Source organism: Heterodontus francisci, unplaced genomic scaffold (genome assembly GCF_036365525.1).
Source record: "Heterodontus francisci isolate sHetFra1 unplaced genomic scaffold, sHetFra1.hap1 HAP1_SCAFFOLD_140, whole genome shotgun sequence".
Classification (NCBI taxonomy): Eukaryota; Metazoa; Chordata; class Chondrichthyes; order Heterodontiformes; family Heterodontidae; genus Heterodontus; species Heterodontus francisci.
In genome coordinates this window covers 4,194,321-4,216,393 of record NW_027141745.1, presented here as the reverse complement: position 1 = coordinate 4,216,393, position 22,073 = coordinate 4,194,321, and the positions used below count along the sequence as shown (strand labels likewise).

The window sequence follows — 22,073 nt, the reverse complement described above, 5'->3', positions numbered from 1 at the left end:
ATATTTGCTCGTTCTGAAGTAGGGTCACCGACCTGAAATGTTAACTCTGCTTCTCTCTCCACAGATGCTGCCAGACCTGCTGAGTTTTTCCAGCATTTCTTGTTTTTATTTCAGATTTCCAGCATCCGCAGTATTTTGCTTTTATTTTAGAGTTTAGTCGTGAACTGACACTTTTTGCTTACTGGGGTAGAACTATGCAGTGGACTGACGCAGAAAACTGTGCGAAGAACAATGTTTTTATCGGGCCCACAATGTCGACGTTTGAGGAGGACAAAATACATAGCAATGTATGCAAATAGTAAAGAGCTGTAAGTTTCAGGTAGATGTTACCTGAACAGAAATGAGACAGAGAATACCCAAGCCATCGCACCTTTAGATTCATGACCAAGATAGACCGACAAGTTACAAACTCAAGTTATGTGACCAAGTCAGAGAGTTTATTAGGTTTAACTAAGATGCACAAAGTTAATACTTAACAAGGCAATAGATATTCAGTAAAACACAACACCCATTCTTGTTTCTGTGCTTGCTGCGGCACGGACTTCTCTCCTTCTTCTTCCTTTGCTGTGTTTTCTTGACTGTGTTCTACCTTCTCCTTCTAAGTGCTAACGATCTTCTATTGACCCCTCTCATTGCACAAACTGACAGATACAGAGTAAAATCAACCTTCACATACCAGGAACTGACAGATGCAGAGTAAAATCAACGTGTACACACCAGAAACTGACAGGTACAGAGTAAAATCAACATTCACATCCCAGGAACTGACAGGTACAGTGTAAAATCAACATTCACATACCTGGAACTGACAGATACAGAGTAAAATCAACATTCACATACCAGGAACTGACAGGTGCAGAGCAAAATCAACATTCACATACCAGGAACTGACAGGTACAGAGCAAAACCAACATTCACATACCAGGAATTGACAGGTACAGAGTAAAATCAACATTCACATACCAGTAACTGACAGGTGCAGAGCAAAATCAACATTCACATACCAGGAATTGACAGGTGCAGAGTAAAATCAACATTCACATACCAGGAACTGACAGGTACAGAGCAAAATCAACATTCACATGCTAGGAACTGAAAGGTGCAGAGTAAAATCAACATTCACATACCAGGAATTGACAGGTACAGAGTAAAACCAACATTCACATACCAGGAACTGACAGGTGTAGAGTAAAATCAACATTCACATACCAGGAACTGAAAGGCGCAGAGCAAAATCAACATTCACATGCTAGGAACTGACAGGTGCAGAGTAAAATCAACATTCACATACCAGGAACTGACAGGTGCAGAGTAAAGTTAACATTCACATACCAGGAATTGACAGGCACAGAGTAAAACCAACATTCACACACCAGGAATTGACAGGTACAGAGTAAAATCAACATTCACATACCAGGAACTGACAGGTGCAGAGCAAAATCAACAGTCACAGACCAGGAATTGACAGGTGCAGAGGAAAATCAACATTTACATACCAGGAACTAACAGGTACAGAGTAAAATCAACATTCACATACCAGGAACTGACAGGTGCAGAGTAAAATCAACATTCACATACCAGTAACTGACAGGTGCAGAGTAAAATCAACATACACATACTAGGAACTGACAGGTGCAGAGTAAAATCAACATTCACATACCAGGAACTGTCAGGTGCAGAGTAAAATCAACATTCACATACCAGGAACTGACAGGTGCAGAGTAAAATCAACATTCACATACCAGTAACTGACAGGTGCAGAGTAAAATCAACATTCACATACCAGGAACTGACAGGTGCAGAGTAAAATCAACATACACATACCAGGAACTGACAGGTGCAGAGCAAAATCAAAATTCACATGCCAGGAACTGACAAGTGCAGAGCAAAATCAACAGTCACATACCAGGAATTGACAGGTGCAGAGTAAAATCAACATTCACATACCAGGAACTGACAGGTACAGAGTAAAATCAACATTCACATACCAAAAACTGACAAGTGCAGAGTAAAATCAACATTGACATACCAGGAACTGACAGGTGCAGAGTAAAATCAACATTCACATACCAGGAACTGACAGGTGCAGAGTAAAATCAACATTCACATACCAGGAACTGAGAGGTGCAGAGTAAAATCAACATACACATACCAGGAACTGACAGGTGCAGAGTAAAATCAACATTCACATACCAGGAACTGACAGGTGCAGAGTAAAATCAACATTCACATGCCATGAACTGACAGGTACAGAGTAAAATCAACATTCACATGCCATGAACTGACAGGTACAGAGTAAAATCAACATTCACATACCAGGAATTGACTGGTGCAGAGTAAAATCAACATTCACATGCCATGAACTGACAGGTACAATACAGATCGTTGGCCGGTAGTTATTTTAAGGCAGGGAATTAACAAGTGACGCAATGATCGAACCGATCCATGAACGTTCCTGTCGGAGATCTCGAAGTTACCTTCAGTTGAAATGTGAGCAGTTGGTATTCAAATAACTGCAGTAAATCGATTCTTTCAGAGAGGCTGTCAGTGGATGTTAAAAGAGCCGATGTGCTTGGTGCTTTATTTTTGTACATTGTGGAGATCTGCAAGGAGCTGTTGTGCTTGGTCACCGCAATGTCCAATCGCAGGTCAAATTTATGTTGCAGTATTTTACAAAGGAAAAAAATGTCAAAGCCATTACAGAATAGAAGTTGATAAAATATTCTCATCATCCAATCAGATTCATTCTCCTGATTGATCGGCGTCGCCCTGCAGCAAGTTTGTTTCCTTCAAGTGTTTCTCCAATTTCCTTTTGAAATCATTGATTGTCTCTGCTTCCACCACACTTGTGGACATACATTGCCGTTGCAATGTAGCAGGTAAAGCAAAAAGTGCTTCCTCACATTTTCATGCAAATCTTTCCCAAAACCATCAATCTGAGTCTCCTAGTCCTTGTACCATCAACTAATTGGAAGAGGTTCTCCTTGTCTTACTTACCTACACCTGTATCAAATTTCCCCTCAATCCACATTGCTGTAAGGAGAACAACCACTTACTTAGATAAGACAATCCAGAGCCATCTATCCAAGCTTTTCAATAACAAAAGAATAGTAGTGTTGTAAGTCGTATAGATAGGAGCATCGTCATCACACTTAGACAGGGGTCAACAGAAGATCGTTGGTACTTCAAAGGAGAAGGTAGAATACAGTCAAGAAAACACAGCAAGGGATGAAGAAGGAGAGAAGTCCGTGCCGCAGCAAGCACAGAAACATGAACGGGTGTTGTGTGTTGCTGCATATCTATTACCATTGTTAAGTATTAACTTTGTAGATCTTAGTTAAGCCTAATAAACTCTCTGACTTGGTCACATAACTTGAGTTTGTACCTTGTAGGTCTATCTTGGTCAGGAATATAAAGATGGGACGGGTTGGGTATTCTCTGTCTCACCTCTGTTCAGCTGGAAATCTGAAATAAAAACAAGAAATGCTGGAAATACTCAGCAGGTCTGGCAGCATCTATGTAGAGAGAAGCAGAGTTAACGTTTCAGGTGAGTGACCTTTGATCAGAATATTTGCAGCACTGTCTGTTTTTATTTCAGATTTCCAGCATTCACAATGTTGTGTTTTTATTAACATGAACGGATTGCTCAGCTCCAAGTTGAAATCATTGTACAGCATACTATTAATCAAAACGCCGGAGTGATGCAGCGCAGTAAGCGGTGGTGGTATAGTGGTGAGCATGGCTGCCTTCCAAGCAGTTGGTCTGGGTTCGATTCCCGGCCATCGCAATCTTAAATTGCAGGTTTACTTTATGTTGCAGTATTTTGCAAAGGAAAAAATTTCAAAGCCTTGACAGAATTGAAGTTGATAAAATATTCTCATCATCCAATCAGATTCGTTCACCTGCTTTATCAGCGTCGCCCTGGAGCAAGTTTGCTTCCTTCAAGTGTTTCTCCAATTTCCTATTGAAATCATTGATTGTCTCTGCTTCCACCACACTTGTGGACAGACAGTTGCAGCAGGTGTAACAAAAAATGCTTCCTCACATTTCCCTGCATCTCTTTCCCAAAACCATCAATCTGTGTCTCCTAGTCCATGTACCATCAACTAATGGGAACAGGTTCTCCTTGTCTAACTTACCTACACCTGTATTAAATTTCCCCTCAATCCACATTGCTGTCATGAGAACAACCACTTACTTAGATAACACAATCCAGAGCCATCTATCCAAGCTTTTCAATAACAAAAGAATAGTTGTGTTGTAAGTAGTCTGGATAGGAGCATAACAGCAAGAGACTTTGATAGATCAACTGATTGTCTCTGCCCAACGCACCAGATTTTCTGTATCACCTGAACACTGCTCACCGCTGTGTAAAGTTTAGAGTATTTTCATGGCTTACATTTATGCAAGAACTGCAATGTCAAGGTTGGATTGTAAAGCATGACGGTCATCTTCACTGAACTACGTCAAAATGTCATGTTGAGAGTGGTGTCAGTGTGGAAGATGCACGTAGCCAAAGGAAAAAAAGGCAAGTCATGTAGCTGGAGGGGGATCCACAATGTGGGGGCGATGGACCGTGACATATTTTACGTTTGTGACAAATAAGAACAACTAAAATAATAGGATTAATGATATGCTTTGTACATCAATATATTGAAGTCTGTTTGATCTGTTGCTTGCTTTATTATCAAATTTGTTTTCAAGGCTATACTTTGTTTAAACCTTTGTGTGAGAACAATGGGAGAGACACCAGCACTCCTTGCAGGGAGAGAGAAGAGATAAAGGCAGAATTAAAGAAAAAAATGTCTGGGATCAGCAAGAATGTAAACTTTAGGATCTTTGCTAAAATAGAAAGAATCGGGAAGCATCTGTAATGTGTGTAGATTCAACTATTAACTAACTAGTGTCAAACAATGATGTCAACCTGGACCAATTAGAAAACTTAGAACAATTCAAAACTTATATGTTGACATCCTTGCACCACAAAAAGGATAAAAGAAAGGGTGTTCCAGGACATCGTCATCACACTTAGACAGGGGTCAACAGAAGATCGTTGGTACTTAAAAGGAGAAGATAGAATGCAGTCAAGAAAACACAGCAAGGGATGAAGAAGGAGAGAAGTCCGTGCCGCAGCAAGCACAGAAACAAGAACGGGTGTTGTGTGTTGCTGCATATCTATTACCATTGTTAAGTATTAACTTTGTACATCTTAGTTAAGCCTAATAAACTCTCTGACTTGGTCACATAACTTGAGTTTGTACCTTGTAGATCTATCTTGGTCAGGAATCTAAAGGTGAGACGGGTTGGGTATTCTCTGTCTCACCTCTGTTCAGGTAACATCTACCTGAAACTTACAGCTCTTTACTATATGCATACATTGCTATGTATTTTGTCCTCCTCAAACTTCGAAATTGTGGGCCCGTTAAAAACATTGTTCTCCGTACAGTTTTCTGTGTCACCTCACTGCATAGTTCTGCCCAGTAAGCAAAAAGGATCAGTTCACTACGAAACTCTAAATCAAAAGCAAAATGCTGCGGATGCTGGAAATCTGAATTAAAAACAAGAAATGCTGGAAATACTCAGCAGGTCTGGCAGCATCTATGTAGAGAGAAACAGAGTTAACGTTTCAGGTGAGTGACCTTTGATCAGAATATTTGCAGCACTGTCTGTTTTTATTTCAGATTTCCAGCACTCACAGTATTGTGTTTTTATGAACATGAACGGATTGCTCAGCTCCAAGTTGAAATCATTGTACAGCATTCTATTAATCAAAACGCCGGAGTGATGCATCGCAGTGAGCGATGGTGGTATAGTGGTGAGCATAGCTGCCTTCCAAGCAGTTGGCCCGGGTTCGATTCCCGGCCATCGCAATCTTAAATTGCAGGTTTACTTTATGTTGCAGTATTTTGCAAAGGAAAACATTTCAAAGCCTTGACAGAATTGAAGTTGATAAAATATTCTCATCATCCAATCAGATTCATTCTCCTGCTTTATCAGCGTCGCCCTGGAGCAAGTTTGTTTCCTTCAAGTGTTTCTCCAATTTCCTATTGAAATCATTGATTGTCTCTGCTTCCACCACACTTGTGGACAGACAGTTGCAGCCGGTATAACAAAACGTGCTTCCTCATATTTCCCTGCATCTCTTTCCCAAAACCATCAATCTGTGTCTCCTAGTCCTTGTACCATCAACTAATGGGAACAGGTTCTCCTTGTCTAACTTACCTACACCTGTATCAAATTTCCCCTCAATCCACATTGCTGCAAGGAGAACAACCACTTACTTAGATAAGACAATCCAGAGCCATCTATCCAAGCTTTTCAATAACAAAAGAATAGTTGTGTTGTAAGTAGTCTAGATAGGAGCATAACAGCAAGAGACTTTGATAGATCAACTGATTGTCTCTGCCCAACGCACCAGATTTTCTGTATCACCTGAACACTGCTCACCGCTGTGTAAAGTTTAGAGTATTTTCATGGCTTACATTTATGCAAGAACTGCAATGTCAAGGTTGGATTGTAAAGCATGACGGTCATCTTCACTGAACTACGTCAAAATGTCATGTTGAGAGTGGTGTCAGTGTGGAAGATGCACGTAGCCATAGGAAAAAAAGGCAAGTCATGTAGCTGGAGGGGGATCCACAATGTGGGGGCGATGGACCATGACATATTTTACGTTTGTGACAAATAAGAACAACTAAAATAATAGGATTAATGATATGCTTTGTACATCAATATATTGACGTCTGTTTGATCTGTTGCTTGCTTTATTATGAAATTTGTTTTCAAGGCTATACTTTGTGTAAACCTTTGTGTGAGAACAATGGGAGAGACACCAGCACTCCTTGCAGGGAGAGAGAAGAGATAAAGGCAGAATTAAAGAAAAAAATGTCTGGGATCAGCAAGAATGTAAACTTTAGGATCTTTGCTAAAATAGAAAGAATCGGGAAGCATCTGTAATGTGTGTAGATTCAACTATTAACTAACTAGTGTCAAACAATGATGTCAACCTGGACCAATTAGAAAACTTAGAACAATTCAAAACTTATATGTTAACATCCTTGCACCACAAAAAGGATAAAAGAAAGGGTGTTCCAGGACATCGTCATCACACTTAGACAGGGGTCAACAGAAGATCGTTGGTACTTAAAAGGAGAAGATAGAATGCAGTCAAGAAAACACAGCAAGGGATGAAGAAGGAGAGAAGTCCGTGCCGCAGCAAGCACAGAAACAAGAACGGGTGTTGTGTGTTGCTGCATATCTATTACCATTGTTAAGTATTAACTTTGTACATCTTAGTTAAGCCTAATAAACTCTCTGACTTGGTCACATAACTTGAGTTTGTACCTTGTAGATCTATCTTGGTCAGGAATCTAAAGGTGAGACGGGTTGGGTATTCTCTGTCTCACCTCTGTTCAGGTAACATCTACCTGAAACTTACAGCTCTTTACTATATGCATACATTGCTATGTATTTTGTCCTCCTCAAACTTCGAAATTGTGGGCCCGTTAAAAACATTGTTCTCCGTACAGTTTTCTGCGTCACCTCACTGCATAGTTCTGCCCAGTAAGCAAAAAGGATCAGTTCACTTCGAAACTCTAAATCAAAAGCAAAATGCTGCGGATGCTGGAAATCTGAATTAAAAACAAGAAACGCTGGAAATACTCAGCAGGTCTGGCAGCATCTATGTAGAGAGAAACAGAGTTAACGTTTCAGGTGAGTGACCTTTGATCAGAATATTTGCAGCACTGTCTGTTTTTATTTCAGATTTCCAGCACTCACAGTATTGTGTTTTTATTCACATGAACGGATTGCTCAGCTCCAAGTTGAAATCATTGTACAGCATTCTATTAATCAAAACGCCGGAGTGATGCAGCGCAGTAAGCGGTGGTGGTATAGTGGTGAGCATAGCTGCCTTCCAAGCAATTGGCCCGGGTTCGATTCCCGGCCATCGCAATCTTAAATTGCAGGTTTACTTTATGTTGCAGTATTTTGCAAAGGAAAAAATTTCAAAGCCTTGACAGAATTGAAGTTGATAACATATTCTCATCATCCAATCAGATTCATTCTCCTGCTTTATCAGCGTCGCCCTGGAGCAAGTTTGCTTCCTTCAAGTGTTTCTCCAATTTCCTATTGAAATCATTGATTGTCTCTGCTTCCACCACACTTGTGGACAGATAGTTGCAGCAGGTATAACAAAAAATGCTTCCTCACATTTCCCTGCATCTCTTTCCCAAAACCATCAATCTGTGTCTCCTAGTCCATGTACCATCAACTAATGGGAACAGGTTCTCCTTGTCTAACTTACCTACACCTGTATCAAATTTCCCCTCAATCCACATTGCTGCAAGGAGAACAACCACTTACTTAGATAAGACAATCCAGAGCCATCTATCCAAGCTTTTCAATAACAAAAGAATAGTTGTGTTGTAAGTAGTCTAGATAGGAGCATAACAGCAAGAGACTTTGATAGATCAACTGATTGTCTCTGCCCAACGCACCAGATTTTCTGTATCACCTGAACACTGCTCACCGCTGTGTAAAGTTTAGAGTATTTTCATGGCTTACATTTATGCAAGAACTGCAATGTCAAGGTTGGATTGTAAAGCATGACGGTCATCTTCACTGAACTACGTCAAAATGTCATGTTGAGAGTGGTGTCAGTGTGCAAGATGCACGTAGCCATAGGAAAAAAAGGCAAGTCATGTAGCTGGAGGGGGATCCACAATGTGGGGGCGATGGACCGTGACATATTTTACGTTTGTGACAAATAAGAACAACTAAAATAATAGGATTAATGATATGCTTTGTACATCAATATATTGAAGTCTGTTTGATCTGTTGCTTGCTTTATTATGAAATTTGTTTTCAAGGCTATACTTTGTTTAAACCTTTGTGTGAGAACAATGGGAGAGACACCAGCACTCCTTGCAGGGAGAGAGAAGAGATAAAGGCAGAATTAAAGAAAAAAATGTCTGGGATCAGCAAGAATGTAAACTTTAGGATCTTTGCTAAAATAGAAAGAATCGGGAAGCATCTGTAATGTGCGTAGATTCAACTATTAACTAACTAGTGTCAAACAATGATGTCAACCTGGACCAATTAGAAAACTTAGAACAATTCAAAACTTATATGTTAACATCCTTGCACCACAAAAAGGATAAAAGAAAGGGTGTTCCAGGACATCGTCATCACACTTAGACAGGGGTCAACAGAAGATCGTTGGTACTTAAAAGGAGAAGATAGAATGCAGTCAAGAAAACACAGCAAGGGATGAAGAAGGAGAGAAGTCCGTGCCGCAGCAAGCACAGAAACAAGAACGGGTGTTGTGTGTTGCTGCATATCTATTACCATTGTTAAGTATTAACTTTGTACATCTTAGTTAAGCCTAATGAACTCTCTGACTTGGTCACATAACTTGAGTTTGTACCTTGTAGATCTATCTTGGTCAGGAATCTAAAGGTGAGACGGGTTGGATATTCTCTGTCTCACCTCTGTTCAGGTAACATCTACCTGAAACTTACAGCTCTTTACTATATGCATACATTGCTATGTATTTTGTCCTCCTCAAACTTCGAAATTGTGGGCCCGTTAAAAACATTGTTCTCCGTACAGTTTTCTGCGTCACCTCACTGCATAGTTCTGCCCAGTAAGCAAAAAGGATCAGTTCACTACGAAACTCTAAATCAAAAGCAAAATGCTGCGGGTGCTGGAAATCTGAATTAAAAACAAGAAACGCTGGAAATACTCAGCAGGTCTGGCAGCATCTATGTAGAGAGAAACAGAGTTAACGTTTCAGGTGAGTGACCTTTGATCAGAATATTTGCAGCACTGTCTGTTTTTACTTCAGATTTCCAGCACTCACAGTATTGTGTTTTTATTGACATGAACTGATTGCTCAGCTGCAAGTTGAAATCATTGTACAGCATTCTATTAATCAAAACGCCGGAGTGATACAGCGCTGTAAGCGATGGTGGTATAGTGGTGAGCATAGCTGCCTTCTAAACAATTGGCCCGGGTTCGATTCCCGGCCATCGCAATCTTAAATTGCAGGTTTACTTTATGTTGCAGTATTTTGCAAAGGAAAAAGTTTCAAAGCCTTGACAGAATTGAAGTTGATAAAATATTCTCATCATCCAATCAGATTCATTCTCCTGCTTTATCAGCGTCGCCCTGGAGCAAGTTTGCTTCCTTCAAGTGTTTCTCCAATTTCCTATTGAAATCATTGATTGTCTCTGCTTCCACCACACTTGTGGACAGATAGTTGCAGCAGGTATAACAAAAAATGCTTCCTCACATTTCCCTGCATCTCTTTCCCAAAACCATCAATCTGTGTCTCCTAGTCCATGTACCATCAACTAATGGGAACAGGTTCTCCTTGTCTAACTTACCTACACCTGTATTAAATTTCCCCTCAATCCACATTGCTGTCAGGAGAACAACCACTTACTTAGATAACACAATCCAGAGCCATCTATCCAAGCTTTTCAATAACAAAAGAATAGTTGTGTTGTAAGTAGTCTAGATAGGAGCATAACAGCAAGAGACTTTGATAGATCAACTGATTGTCTCTGCCCAACGCACCAGATTTTCTGTATCACCTGAACACTGCTCACCGCTGTGTAAAGTTTAGAGTATTTTCATGGCTTACATTTATGCAAGAACTGCAATGTCAAGGTTGGATTGTAAAGCATGACGGTCATCTTCACTGAACTACGTCAAAATGTCATGTTGAGAGTGGTGTCAGTGTGGAAGATGCACGTAGCCATAGGAAAAAAAGGCAAGTCATGTAGCTGGAGGGGGATCCACAATGTGGGGGCGATGGACCGTGACATATTTTACGTTTGTGACAAATAAGAACAACTAAAATAATAGGATTAATGATATGCTTTGTACATCAATATATTGAAGTCTGTTTGATCTGTTGCTTGCTTTATTATGAAATTTGTTTTCAAGGCTATACTTTGTTTAAACCTTTGTGTGAGAACAATGGGAGAGACACCAGCACTCCTTGCAGGGAGAGAGAAGAGATAAAGGCAGAATTAAAGAAAAAAATGTCTGGGATCAGCAAGAATGTAAACTTTAGGATCTTTGCTAAAATAGAAAGAATCGGGAAGCATCTGTAATGTGTGTAGATTCAACTATTAACTAACTAGTGTCAAACAATGATGTCAACCTGGACCAATTAGAAAACTTAGAACAATTCAAAACTTATATGTTGACATCCTTGCACCACAAAAAGGATAAAAGAAAGGGTGTTCCAGGACATCGTCATCACACTTAGACAGGGGTCAACAGAAGATCGTTGGTACTTAAAAGGAGAAGATAGAATGCAGTCAAGAAAACACAGCAAGGGATGAAGAAGGAGAGAAGTCCGTGCCGCAGCAAGCACAGAAACAAGAACGGGTGTTGTGTGTTGCTGCATATCTATTACCATTGTTAAGTATTAACTTTGTACATCTTAGTTAAGCCTAATAAACTCTCTGACTTGGTCACATAACTTGAGTTTGTACCTTGTAGATCTATCTTGGTCAGGAATCTAAAGGTGAGACGTGTTGGGTATTCTCTGTCTCACCTCTGTTCAGGTAACATCTACCTGAAACTTACAGCTCTTTACTATATGCATACATTGCTATGTATTTTGTCCTCCTCAAACTTCGAAATTGTGGGCCCGTTAAAAACATTGTTCTCCGTACAGTTTTCTGTGTCACCTCACTGCATAGTTCTGCCCAGTAAGCAAAAAGGATCAGTTCACTACGAAACTCTAAATCAAAAGCAAAATGCTGCGGATGCTGGAAATCTGAATTAAAAACAAGAAATGCTGGAAATACTCAGCAGGTCTGGCAGCATCTATGTAGAGAGAAACAGAGTTAACGTTTCAGGTGAGTGACCTTTGATCAGAATATTTGCAGCACTGTCTGTTTTTATTTCAGATTTCCAGCACTCACAGTATTGTGTTTTTATTGACATGAACGGATTGCTCAGCTCCAAGTTGAAATCATTGTACAGCATTCTATTAATCAAAACGCCGGAGTGATACAGCGCAGTAAGCGATGGTGGTATATTGGTGAGCATAGCTGCCTTCCAAGCAATTGGCCCGGGTTCGATTCCCAGCCATCGCAATCTTAAATTGCAGGTTTACTTTATGTTGCAGTATTTTGCAAAGGAAAAAATTTCAAAGCCTTGACAGAATTGAAGTTGATAAAATATTCTCATCATCCAATCAGATTCATTCTCCTGCTTTATCAGCGTCGCCCTGGAGCAAGTTTGCTTCCTTCAAGTGTTTCTCCAATTTCCTATTGAAATCATTGATTGTCTCTGCTTCCACCACACTTGTGGACAGACAGTTGCAGCAGGTGTAACAAAAAGTGCTTCCTCACATTTCCCTGCATCTCTTTCCCAAAACCATCAATCTGTGTCTCCTAGTCCATGCACCATCAACTAATGGGAACAGGTTCTCCTTGTCTAACTTACCTACACCTGTATTAAATTTCCCCTCAATCCACATTGCTGTCAGGAGAACAACCACTTACTTAGATAAGACAATCCAGAGCCATCTATCTAAGCTTTTCAATAACAAAAGAATAGTTGTGTTGTAAGTAGTCTAGATAGGAGCATAACAGCAAGAGACTTTGATAGATCAACTGATTGTCTCTGCCCAACGCACCAGATTTTCTGTATCACCTGAACACTGCTCACCGCTGTGTAAAGTTTAGAGTATTTTCATGGCTTACATTTATGCAAGAACTGCAATGTCAAGGTTGGATTGTAAAGCATGACGGTCATCTTCACTGAACTACGTCAAAATGTCATGTTGAGAGTGGTGTCAGTGTGGAAGATGCACGTAGCCATAGGAAAAAAAGGCAAGTCATGTAGCTGGAGGGGGATCCACAATGTGGGGGCGATGGACCGTGACATATTTTACGTTTGTGACAAATAAGAACAACTAAAATAATAGGATTAATGATATGCTTTGTACATCAATATATTGAAGTCTGTTTGATCTGTTGCTTGCTTTATTATGAAATTTGTTTTCAAGGCTATACTTTGTTTAAACCTTTGTGTGAGAACAATGGGAGAGACACCAGCACTCCTTGCAGGGAGAGAGAAGAGATAAAGGCAGAATTAAAGAAAAAAATGTCTGGGATCAGCAAGAATGTAAACTTTAGGATCTTTGCTAAAATAGAAAGAATCGGGAAGCATCTGTAATGTGTGTAGATTCAACTATTAACTAACTAGTGTCAAACAATGATGTCAACCTGGACCAATTAGAAAACTTAGAACAATTCAAAACTTATATGTTGACATCCTTGCACCACAAAAAGGATAAAAGAAAGGGTGTTCCAGGACATCGTCATCACACTTAGACAGGGGTCAACAGAAGATCGTTGGTACTTAAAAGGAGAAGATAGAATGCAGTCAAGAAAACACAGCAAGGGATGAAGAAGGAGAGAAGTCCGTGCCGCAGCAAGCACAGAAACAAGAACGGGTGTTGTGTGTTGCTGCATATCTATTACCATTGTTAAGTATTAACTTTGTACATCTTAGTTAAGCCTAATAAACTCTCTGACTTGGTCACATAACTTGAGTTTGTACCTTGTAGATCTATCTTGGTCAGGAATCTAAAGGTGAGATGGGTTGGGTATTCTCTGTCTCACCTCTGTTCAGGTAACATCTACCTGAAACTTACAGCTCTTTACTATATGCATACATTGCTATGTATTTTGTCCTCCTCAAACTTCGAAATTGTGGGCCCGTTAAAAACATTGTTCTCCGTACAGTTTTCTGTGTCACCTCACTGCATAGTTCTGCCCAGTAAGCAAAAAGGATCAGTTCACTACGAAACTCTAAATCAAAAGCAAAATGCTGCGGATGCTGGAAATCTGAATTAAAAACAAGAAATGCTGGAAATACTCAGCAGGTCTGGCAGCATCTATGTAGAGAGAAACAGAGTTAACGTTTCAGGTGAGTGACCTTTGATCAGAATATTTGCAGCACTGTCTGTTTTTATTTCAGATTTCCAGCACTCACAGTATTGTGTTTTTATGAACATGAACGGATTGCTCAGCTCCAAGTTGAAATCATTGTACAGCATTCTATTAATCAACACGCAGGAGTGATGCATCGCAGTAAGCGATGGTGGTATAGTGGTGAGCATAGCTGCCTTCCAAGCAGTTGGTCCGGTATCGATTCCCGGCCATCGCAATCTTAAATTGCAGGTTTACTTTATGTTGCAGTATTTTGCAAAGGAAAAAATTTCAAAGCCTTGACAGAATTGAAGTTGATAAAATATTCTCATCATCCAATCAGATTCAGTCTCCTGCTTTATCGGCGTCGCCCTGGAGCAAGTTTGCTTCCTTCAAGTGTTTCTCCAATTTCCTATTGAAATCATTGATTGTCTCTGCTTCCACCACACTTGTGGACAGCAGTTGCAGCAGGTATAACAAAAAATGCTTCCTCACATTTCCCTGCCTCTCTTTCCCAAAACCATCAATCTGTGTCTCCTAGTCCATGTACCATCAACTAATGGGAACAGGTTCTCCTTGTCTAACTTACCTACACCTGTATTAAATTTCCCCTCAATCCACATTGCTGTCAGCAGAACAACCACTTACTGAGATAACACAATCCAGAGCCATCTATCCAAGCTTTTCAATAACAAAAGAATAGTTGTGTTGTAAGTAGTCTAGATAGGAGCATAACATCAAGAGACTTTGATAGATCAACTGATTGTCTCTGCCCAACGCACCAGATTTTCTGTATCACCTGAACACTGCTCACCGCTGTGTAAAGTTTAGAGTATTTTCATGGCTTACATTTATGCAAGAACTGCAATGTCAAGGTTGGATTGTAAAGCATGACGGTCATCTTCACTGGACTACGTCAAAATGTCATGTTGAAAGTGGTGTCAGTGTGGAAGATGCACGTAGCCATAGGAAAAAAAAGGCAAGTCATGTAGCTGGAGGGGGATCCACAATGTGGGGGCGATGGACCGTGACATATTTTACGTTTGTGACAAATAAGAACAACTAAAATAATAGGATTAATGATATGCTTTGTGCATGAATAGATTTGAAGTCTGTTTGATCTGTTGCTTGCTTTATTATGAGATTTGTTTTCAAGGCTATACTTTGTTTAAACCTTTGTGTGAGAACAATGGGAGAGACACCAGTACTCCTTGCAGGGAGAGAGAAGAGATAAAGGCAGAATTAAAGAAAAAAATGTCTGGGATCAGCAAGACTGTAAACTTTAGGATCTTTGCTAAAATAGAAAGAATCGGGAAGCATCTGTAATGTGTGTAGATTCAACTATTAACTAACTAGTGTCAAACAATGATGTCAACCTGGACCAATTAGGACACTTAGAACAATTCAAAACTAATATGGTAACATCCTTGCACCACAAAAAGGATAAAAGAAAGGGTGGTACAGGACATCGTCATCACACTTAGACATGGGTCAACAGAAGATCGTTGGTACTTAAAAGGAGAAGATAGAATACAGTCAATAAAACACAGCAAGGGATGAAGAAGGAGAGAAGTCCGTGCCGCAGCAAGCACAGAAACAAGAACGGGTGTTGTGTGTTGCTGCATATCTATCACCATTGTTAAGTATTAACTTTGTAGATCTTAGTTAAGGCTAATAAACTCTCTGACTTGGTCACATAACTTGAGTTTGTACCTTGTAGGTCTATCTTGGTCAGGAATCTAAAGGTGAGACGGGTTGGGTATTCTCTGTCTCACCTCTGTTCAGGTAACATCTACCTGAAACTTACAGCTCTTTACTATATGCATACATTGCTATGTATTTTGTCCTCCTCAAACTTCGAAATTGTGGGCCCGTTAAAAGCATTGTTCTCTGTACGGTTTTCTGTGTCACCTCACTGCATAGTTCTGCCCAGTAAGCAAAAAGGATCAGTTCACTGCGAAACTCTGAAAGAAAAGCAAAATGCTGCGGATGCTGGAAATCTGAAATAAAAACAAGAAATGCTGGAAATACTCAGCAGGTCTGGCAGCATCTGTGTGGAGAGAAGCAGAGTTAACGTTTCAGGTGAGTGACCTTTGATCAGAATATTTGCAGCACTGTCTGTTTTTATTTCAGATTTCCAGCATTCACAGTATTGTGTTTTTATTAACATGAACGGATTGCTCAGCTCCAAGTTGAAATCATTGTACAGCATTCTATTAATCAAAACGCCGGAGGAATGCAGAACAGTAAGCGATGGTGGTATAGTGGTGAGCATAGCTGCCTTCCAAGCAGTTGGCCCGTGTTCGATTCACGGCCATCGCAATCCTAAATTGTGTGTTTACCTTATGTTGCAGTATTTTACTAACGAAAAAGTTTCAAAGCCTTGACAGAATTGAATTTGATAAAATATTCTCATCATCCAATCAGATTCATTCTCCTGCTTGATCAGCGTCGCCCTGGAGCAAGTTTGTTTCCTTCAAGTGTTTCTCCAATTTCCTATTGAAATCATTGAATGTCTTTGCTTCCACCACACTTGTGGACAGATAGTTGCAGCAGGTATAACAAAAAGTGCTTCCTCACATTTCCCTGCATCTCTTTCCCAAAACCATCAATCTGTGTCTCCTAGTCCTTGTACCATCAAATAATGGGAACAGGTTCTCCTTGTCTAACTTACCTATACCTGTATCAAATTTCCCCTCAATCCACATTGCTGTATGGAGAACAACCACTTACTTAGATAACACAATCCAGAGCCATCTATCCAAGCTTTTCAATAACAAAAGAATAGTTGTGTTGTAAGTAGTCTAGATAGGAGCATAACATCAAGAGACTTTGATAGATCAACTGATTGTCGCTGCCCAACGCACCAGATTTTCTGTATCACCTGAACAATGCTCACCGCTGTGTAAAGTTTAGAGTATTTTCATGGCTTACATTTACGCAAGAACTGCAACGTCAAGGTTGGATTGTAAAGCATGACGGTCATCTTCACTGAACTACGTCAAAATGTCATGTTGAGAGTGGTGTCAGTGTGCAAGATGCACGTAGCCATAGGAAAAAAAGGCAAGTCATGTAGCTGGAGGGGGATCCACAATGTGGGGGCGATGGACCGTGACATATTTTACGTTTGTGACAAATAAGAACAACTAAAATAATAGGATTAATGATATGCTTTGTACATCAATAGATTGAAGTCTGTTTGATCTGTTGCTTGCTTTATTATGAAATTTGTTTTCAAGGCTATACTTTGTTTAAACATTTGTGTGAGAACAATGGGAGAGACACCAGCACTCCTTGCAGGGAGAGAGAAGAGATAAAGGCAGAATTAAAGAAAAAAATGCCAGGGATCAGCAAGAATGTAACCTTTAGGATCTTTGCTACAATAGAAAGAATCTGGAAGCATCTGTAATGTGTGCAGATTCAACTATTAACTAACTAGTGGCAAACAATGATGTCAACCTGGACCAATTAGGACACTTAGAACAATTCAAAACTAATATGGTAACATCCTTGCACCACAAAAAGGATAAAAGAAAGGGTGGTACAGGACATCGTCATCACACTTAGACAGGGGTCAACAGAAGATCGTTGGTACTTAAAAGGAGAAGATAGAATACAGTCAAGAAAACACAGCAAGGGATGAAGAAGGAGAGAAGTCCGTGCCGCAGCAAGCACAGAAACAAGAACGGGTGTTGTGTGTTGCTGCATATCTATTACCATTGTTAAGTATTAACTTTGTACATCTTAGTTAAGCCGAATAAACTCGCTGACTTGGTCACATAACTTGAGTTTGTACCTTGTAGGACTATCTTGGTCAGGAATCTAAAGGTGAGACGTGTTGGGTATTCGCTGTCTCACCTCTGTTCAGGTGACATCGACCTGAAACTTACAGCTCTTTCCAATATGCATACATTGCTATGTATTTTGTCCACCTCAAACTTCGAAATTGTGGGCCCGTTAAAAACATTGTTCTCCGTACAGTTTTCTGCGTCACCTCACTGCATAGTTCTGCCCAGGAAGCAAAAAGGATCAGTTCACTGCGAAACTCTAAAATAAAAGCAAAATACTGCGGATGCTGGAAATCTGAAATAAAAACAAGAAATGCTGGAAATACTCAGCAGGTCTGGCAGCATCTGTGTAGAGAGAAGCAGAGTTAACGTTTCAGGTGAGTGACCTTTGATCAGAATATTTGCAGCTTTGTCTGTTTTTATTTCAGATTTCCAGCATTCACAGTGTTGTGTTTTTATTAACATGAACGGATTGCTCAGCTGCAAGTTGAAATCATTGTACAGCTTTCTATTAATCGAAACGCCGGAAGAATGCAGAACGGTCAGCGATGGTGGTATAGTGGTGCGCATAGATGCCTTCCAAGCAGTTGGCCCGGGTTCGATTCACGGCCATCGCAATCCTAAATTGTGTGTTTACCTTATGTTGCAGTATTTTACTAACGAAAAAGTTTCAAAGCCTTGACAGAATTGAATTTGATAAAATATTCTCATCATCCAATCAGATTCATTCTCCTGCTTGATCAGCGTCGCCCTGGAGCAAGTTTGTTTCCTTCAAGTGTTTCTCCAATTTCCTATTGAAATCATTGAATGTGTTTGCTTCCACCACACTTGTGGACAGATAGTTGCAGCAGGTATAACAAAAAGTGCTTCCTCACATTTCCCTGCATCTCTTTCCCAAAACCATCAATCTGTGTCTCCTAGTCCTTGTACCATCAAATAATGGGAACAGGTTCTCCTTGTCTAACTTAACTATCCCTGTATCAAATTTCCCCTCAATCCACATTGCTGTATGGAGAACAACCACTTACTTAGATAACACAATCCAGAGCCATCTATCCAAGCTTTTCAATGACAAAAGAATAGTTGTGTTGTAAGTAGTATAGATAGGAGCATAACATCAAGAGACTTTGATAGATCAACTGATTGTCTCTGCCCAACGCACCAGATTTTCTGTATCACCTGAACACTGCTCACCGCTGTGTAAAGTTTAGAGTATTTTCATGGCTTACATTTTTGTAAGAACTGCAATGTCAAGGTTGGATTGTAAAGCATGACGGTCATCTTCACTGAACTACGTCAAAATGTCATGTTGAGAGGGGTGTCAGTGTGGAAGATGCACGTAGCCATAGGAAAAAAAAGGCAAGTCATGTAGCTGGAGGGGAATCCACAATGTGGGGGCGATGGACCGTGACATATTTTACGTTTGTGACAAATAAGAACAACTAAAATAATAGGATTAATGAGATGCTTTGTACATCAATATATTGAAGTCTGTTTGATCTGTTGCTTGCTTTATTATGAAATTTGTTTTCAAGGCTATACTTTGTTTAAACCTTTGTGTGAGAACAATGGGAGAGACACCAACACTCCTTGCAGGGAGAGAGAAGAGATAAAGGCAGAATTAAAGAAAAAAATGTCTGGGATCAGCAAGAATGTAACCTTTAGGATCTTTGCTAAAATAGAAAGAATCTGGAAGCATCTGTAATGTGTGTAGATTCAACTATTAACTAACTAGTGGCAAACAATGATGTCAACCTGGACCAATTAGGACACTTAGAACAATTCAAAACTAATATGGTAACATCCTTGCACCACAAAAAGGATAAAAGAAAGGGTGGTACAGGACATCGTCATCACACTTAGACAGGGGTCAACAGAAGATCGTTGGTACTTAAAAGGAGAAGATAGAATACAGTCAAGAAAACACAGCAAGGGATGAAGAAGGAGAGAAGTCCGTGCCGCAGCAAGCACAGAAACAAGAACGGGTGTTGTGTGTTGCTGCATATCTATTACCATTGTTAAGTATTAACTTTGTACATCTTAGTTAAGCCTAATAAACTCACTGACTTGGTCACATAACTTGAGTTTGTACCTTGTAGGACTATCGTGGTCAGGAATCTAAAGGTGAGACGTGTTGGGTATTCGCTGTCTCACCTCTGTTCAGGTAACATCGACCTGAAACTTACAGCTCTTTACTATATGCATACATTGCTATGTATTTTGTCCTCCTCAAACTTCGAAATTGTGGGCCCGTTAAAAACATTGTTCTCCGTACAGTTTTCTGCGCCACCCCACTGCATAGTTCTGCCCAGGAAGCAAAAAGGATCAGTTCACTACGAAACTCTAAAATAAAAGCAAAATACTGCGGATGCTGGAAATCTGAAATAAAAACAAGAAATGCTGGAAATACTCAGCAGGTCTGGCAGCATCTGTGTAGAGAGAAGCAGAGTAAACGTTTCAGGTGAGTGACCTTTGATCAGAATATTTGCAGCACTGTCTGTTTTTATTTCAGATTCCCAGCATTCACAGTATTGTGTTTTTATTCACATGAACGGACTGCTCAGCTGCAAGTTGAAATCATTGTACAGCATTCTATTAATAGAAACGCCGGAGGGATGCAGAACAGTAAGCGATGGTGGTATAGTGGTGAGCATAGCTGCCTTCCAAGCAGTTGGCCCGTGTTTGATTCCCGGCCATCGCAATCTTAAATTGCAGGTTTGCTTTATGTTGCAGTATTTTACAAACGAAAACGTTTCAAAGCCTTGACAGAATTGAAGTTGATAAAATATTCTCATCATCCAATCAGATTCATTCTCCTGCTTGATCAGCGTCGCCCTGGAGCAAGTTTGTTTCCTTCAAGTGTTTCTCAAATTTCCTATTGAAATCATTGATTGTCTCTGCTTCCACCACACTTGTGGACAGATAGTTGCAGCAGGTATAACAAAAAGTGCTTCCTCACATTTCCCTGCATCTCTTTCCCAAGACCATCAATCTGTGTCTCCTAGTCCATGTACCATCAAATAATGGGAACAGGTTCTCCTTGTCTGACTTACCTACACCTGTATCAAATTTCCCTCAATCCACATTGCTGTAAGGAGAACAACCACTTACTTAGATAACACAATCCAGAGCCATCTATCCAAGCTTTTCAATAACAAAAGAATAGTTGTGTTGTAAGTAGTATAGATAGGAGCATAACATCAAGAGACTTTCATAGATCAACTGTTTGTCGCTGCCCAACGCATCAGATTTTCTGTATCACCTGAACACTGCTCACTGCTGTGTAAAGGTTAGAGTATTTTCATGGCTTACATTTACGCAAGAACTGCAATGTCAAGGTTGGATTGTAAAGCATGATGGTCATCTTCACTGAACTACGTCAAAATGTCATGTTGAGAGTGGTGTCAGTGTGGAAGATGCACGTAGCCATAGGAAAAAAATGGCAAGTCATGTAGCTGGAGGGGGATCCACAATGTGGGGGCGATGGACCGTGACATATTTTACGTTTGTGACAAATAAGAACAACTAAAATAATAGGATTAATGATATGCTTTGCACGTCAATAGAGAGAAGTCTGTTTGATCTGTTGGTTGCTTTATTATGAAATTTATTTTCAGGGCTATACTTTGTTTAAACCTTTGTGTGAGAACAATGGGAGAGACACCAGCACTCCTTGCAGGGAGAGAGAAGAGATAAAGGCAGAATTAAAGAAAACAATGTCTGGGATCAGCAAGACTGTAACCTTTAGGATCTTTGCTAAAATAGAAAGAAACTGGAAGCATCTGTAATGTGTGTAGATTCAACTATTAACTAACTAGTGTCAAACAATGATGTCAACCTGGACCAATTAGGACACTTAGAACAATTCAAAACTAATATGGTAACATCCTTGCACCACAAAAAGGATAAAAGAAAGGGTGGTACAGGACATCGTCATCACACTTAGACAGGGGTCAACAGAAGATCGTTGGTACTTAAAAGGAGAAGATAGAATGCAGTCAAGAAAACACAGCAAGGGATGAAGAAGGAGAGAAGTCCGTGCCGCAGCAAGCACAGAAACAAGAACGGGTGTTGTGTGTTGCTGCATATCTATTACCATTGTTAAGTATTAACTTTGTAGATCTTAGTTAAGCCTAATAAACTCTCTGACTTGGTCACATAACTTGAGTTTGTACCTTGTAGGTCTATCGTGGTCAGGAATCTAAAGGTGAGACGTGTTGGGGATTCGCTGTCTCACCTCTGTTCAGGTAACATCGACCTGAAACTTACAGCTCTTTACTATATGCATACATTGCTATGTATTTTGTCCTCCTCAAACTTC

The 22,073-nt window shown here is 40.0% G+C and overlaps 7 non-coding genes across 7 annotated transcripts; all 7 read left to right on the top strand.

The window, feature by feature from the left end:
- Window positions 1–3,715: 3,715 nt before the first annotated feature.
- Window positions 3,716–3,787, top strand: trnag-ucc (transfer RNA glycine (anticodon UCC)). Its single transcript has one exon. It is a non-coding gene; the product is annotated as a tRNA-Gly (tRNA).
- A 2,011-nt stretch (window positions 3,788–5,798) lies between these two features.
- trnag-ucc (transfer RNA glycine (anticodon UCC)) lies at window positions 5,799–5,870 on the top strand. The gene has a single exon. It is a non-coding gene; the product is annotated as a tRNA-Gly (tRNA).
- Window positions 5,871–7,881: 2,011 nt separating this feature from the next.
- On the top strand, window positions 7,882–7,953 carry trnag-ucc (transfer RNA glycine (anticodon UCC)). Its single transcript has one exon. It is a non-coding gene; the product is annotated as a tRNA-Gly (tRNA).
- Window positions 7,954–9,964: 2,011 nt separating this feature from the next.
- On the top strand, window positions 9,965–10,036 carry trnar-ucu (transfer RNA arginine (anticodon UCU)). The gene has a single exon. It is a non-coding gene; the product is annotated as a tRNA-Arg (tRNA).
- Window positions 10,037–14,130: 4,094 nt separating this feature from the next.
- trnag-ucc (transfer RNA glycine (anticodon UCC)) lies at window positions 14,131–14,202 on the top strand. Its single transcript has one exon. It is a non-coding gene; the product is annotated as a tRNA-Gly (tRNA).
- A 2,012-nt stretch (window positions 14,203–16,214) lies between these two features.
- On the top strand, window positions 16,215–16,286 carry trnag-ucc (transfer RNA glycine (anticodon UCC)). Its single transcript has one exon. It is a non-coding gene; the product is annotated as a tRNA-Gly (tRNA).
- Window positions 16,287–20,381: 4,095 nt separating this feature from the next.
- On the top strand, window positions 20,382–20,453 carry trnag-ucc (transfer RNA glycine (anticodon UCC)). The gene has a single exon. It is a non-coding gene; the product is annotated as a tRNA-Gly (tRNA).
- Window positions 20,454–22,073: the final 1,620 nt, after the last annotated feature.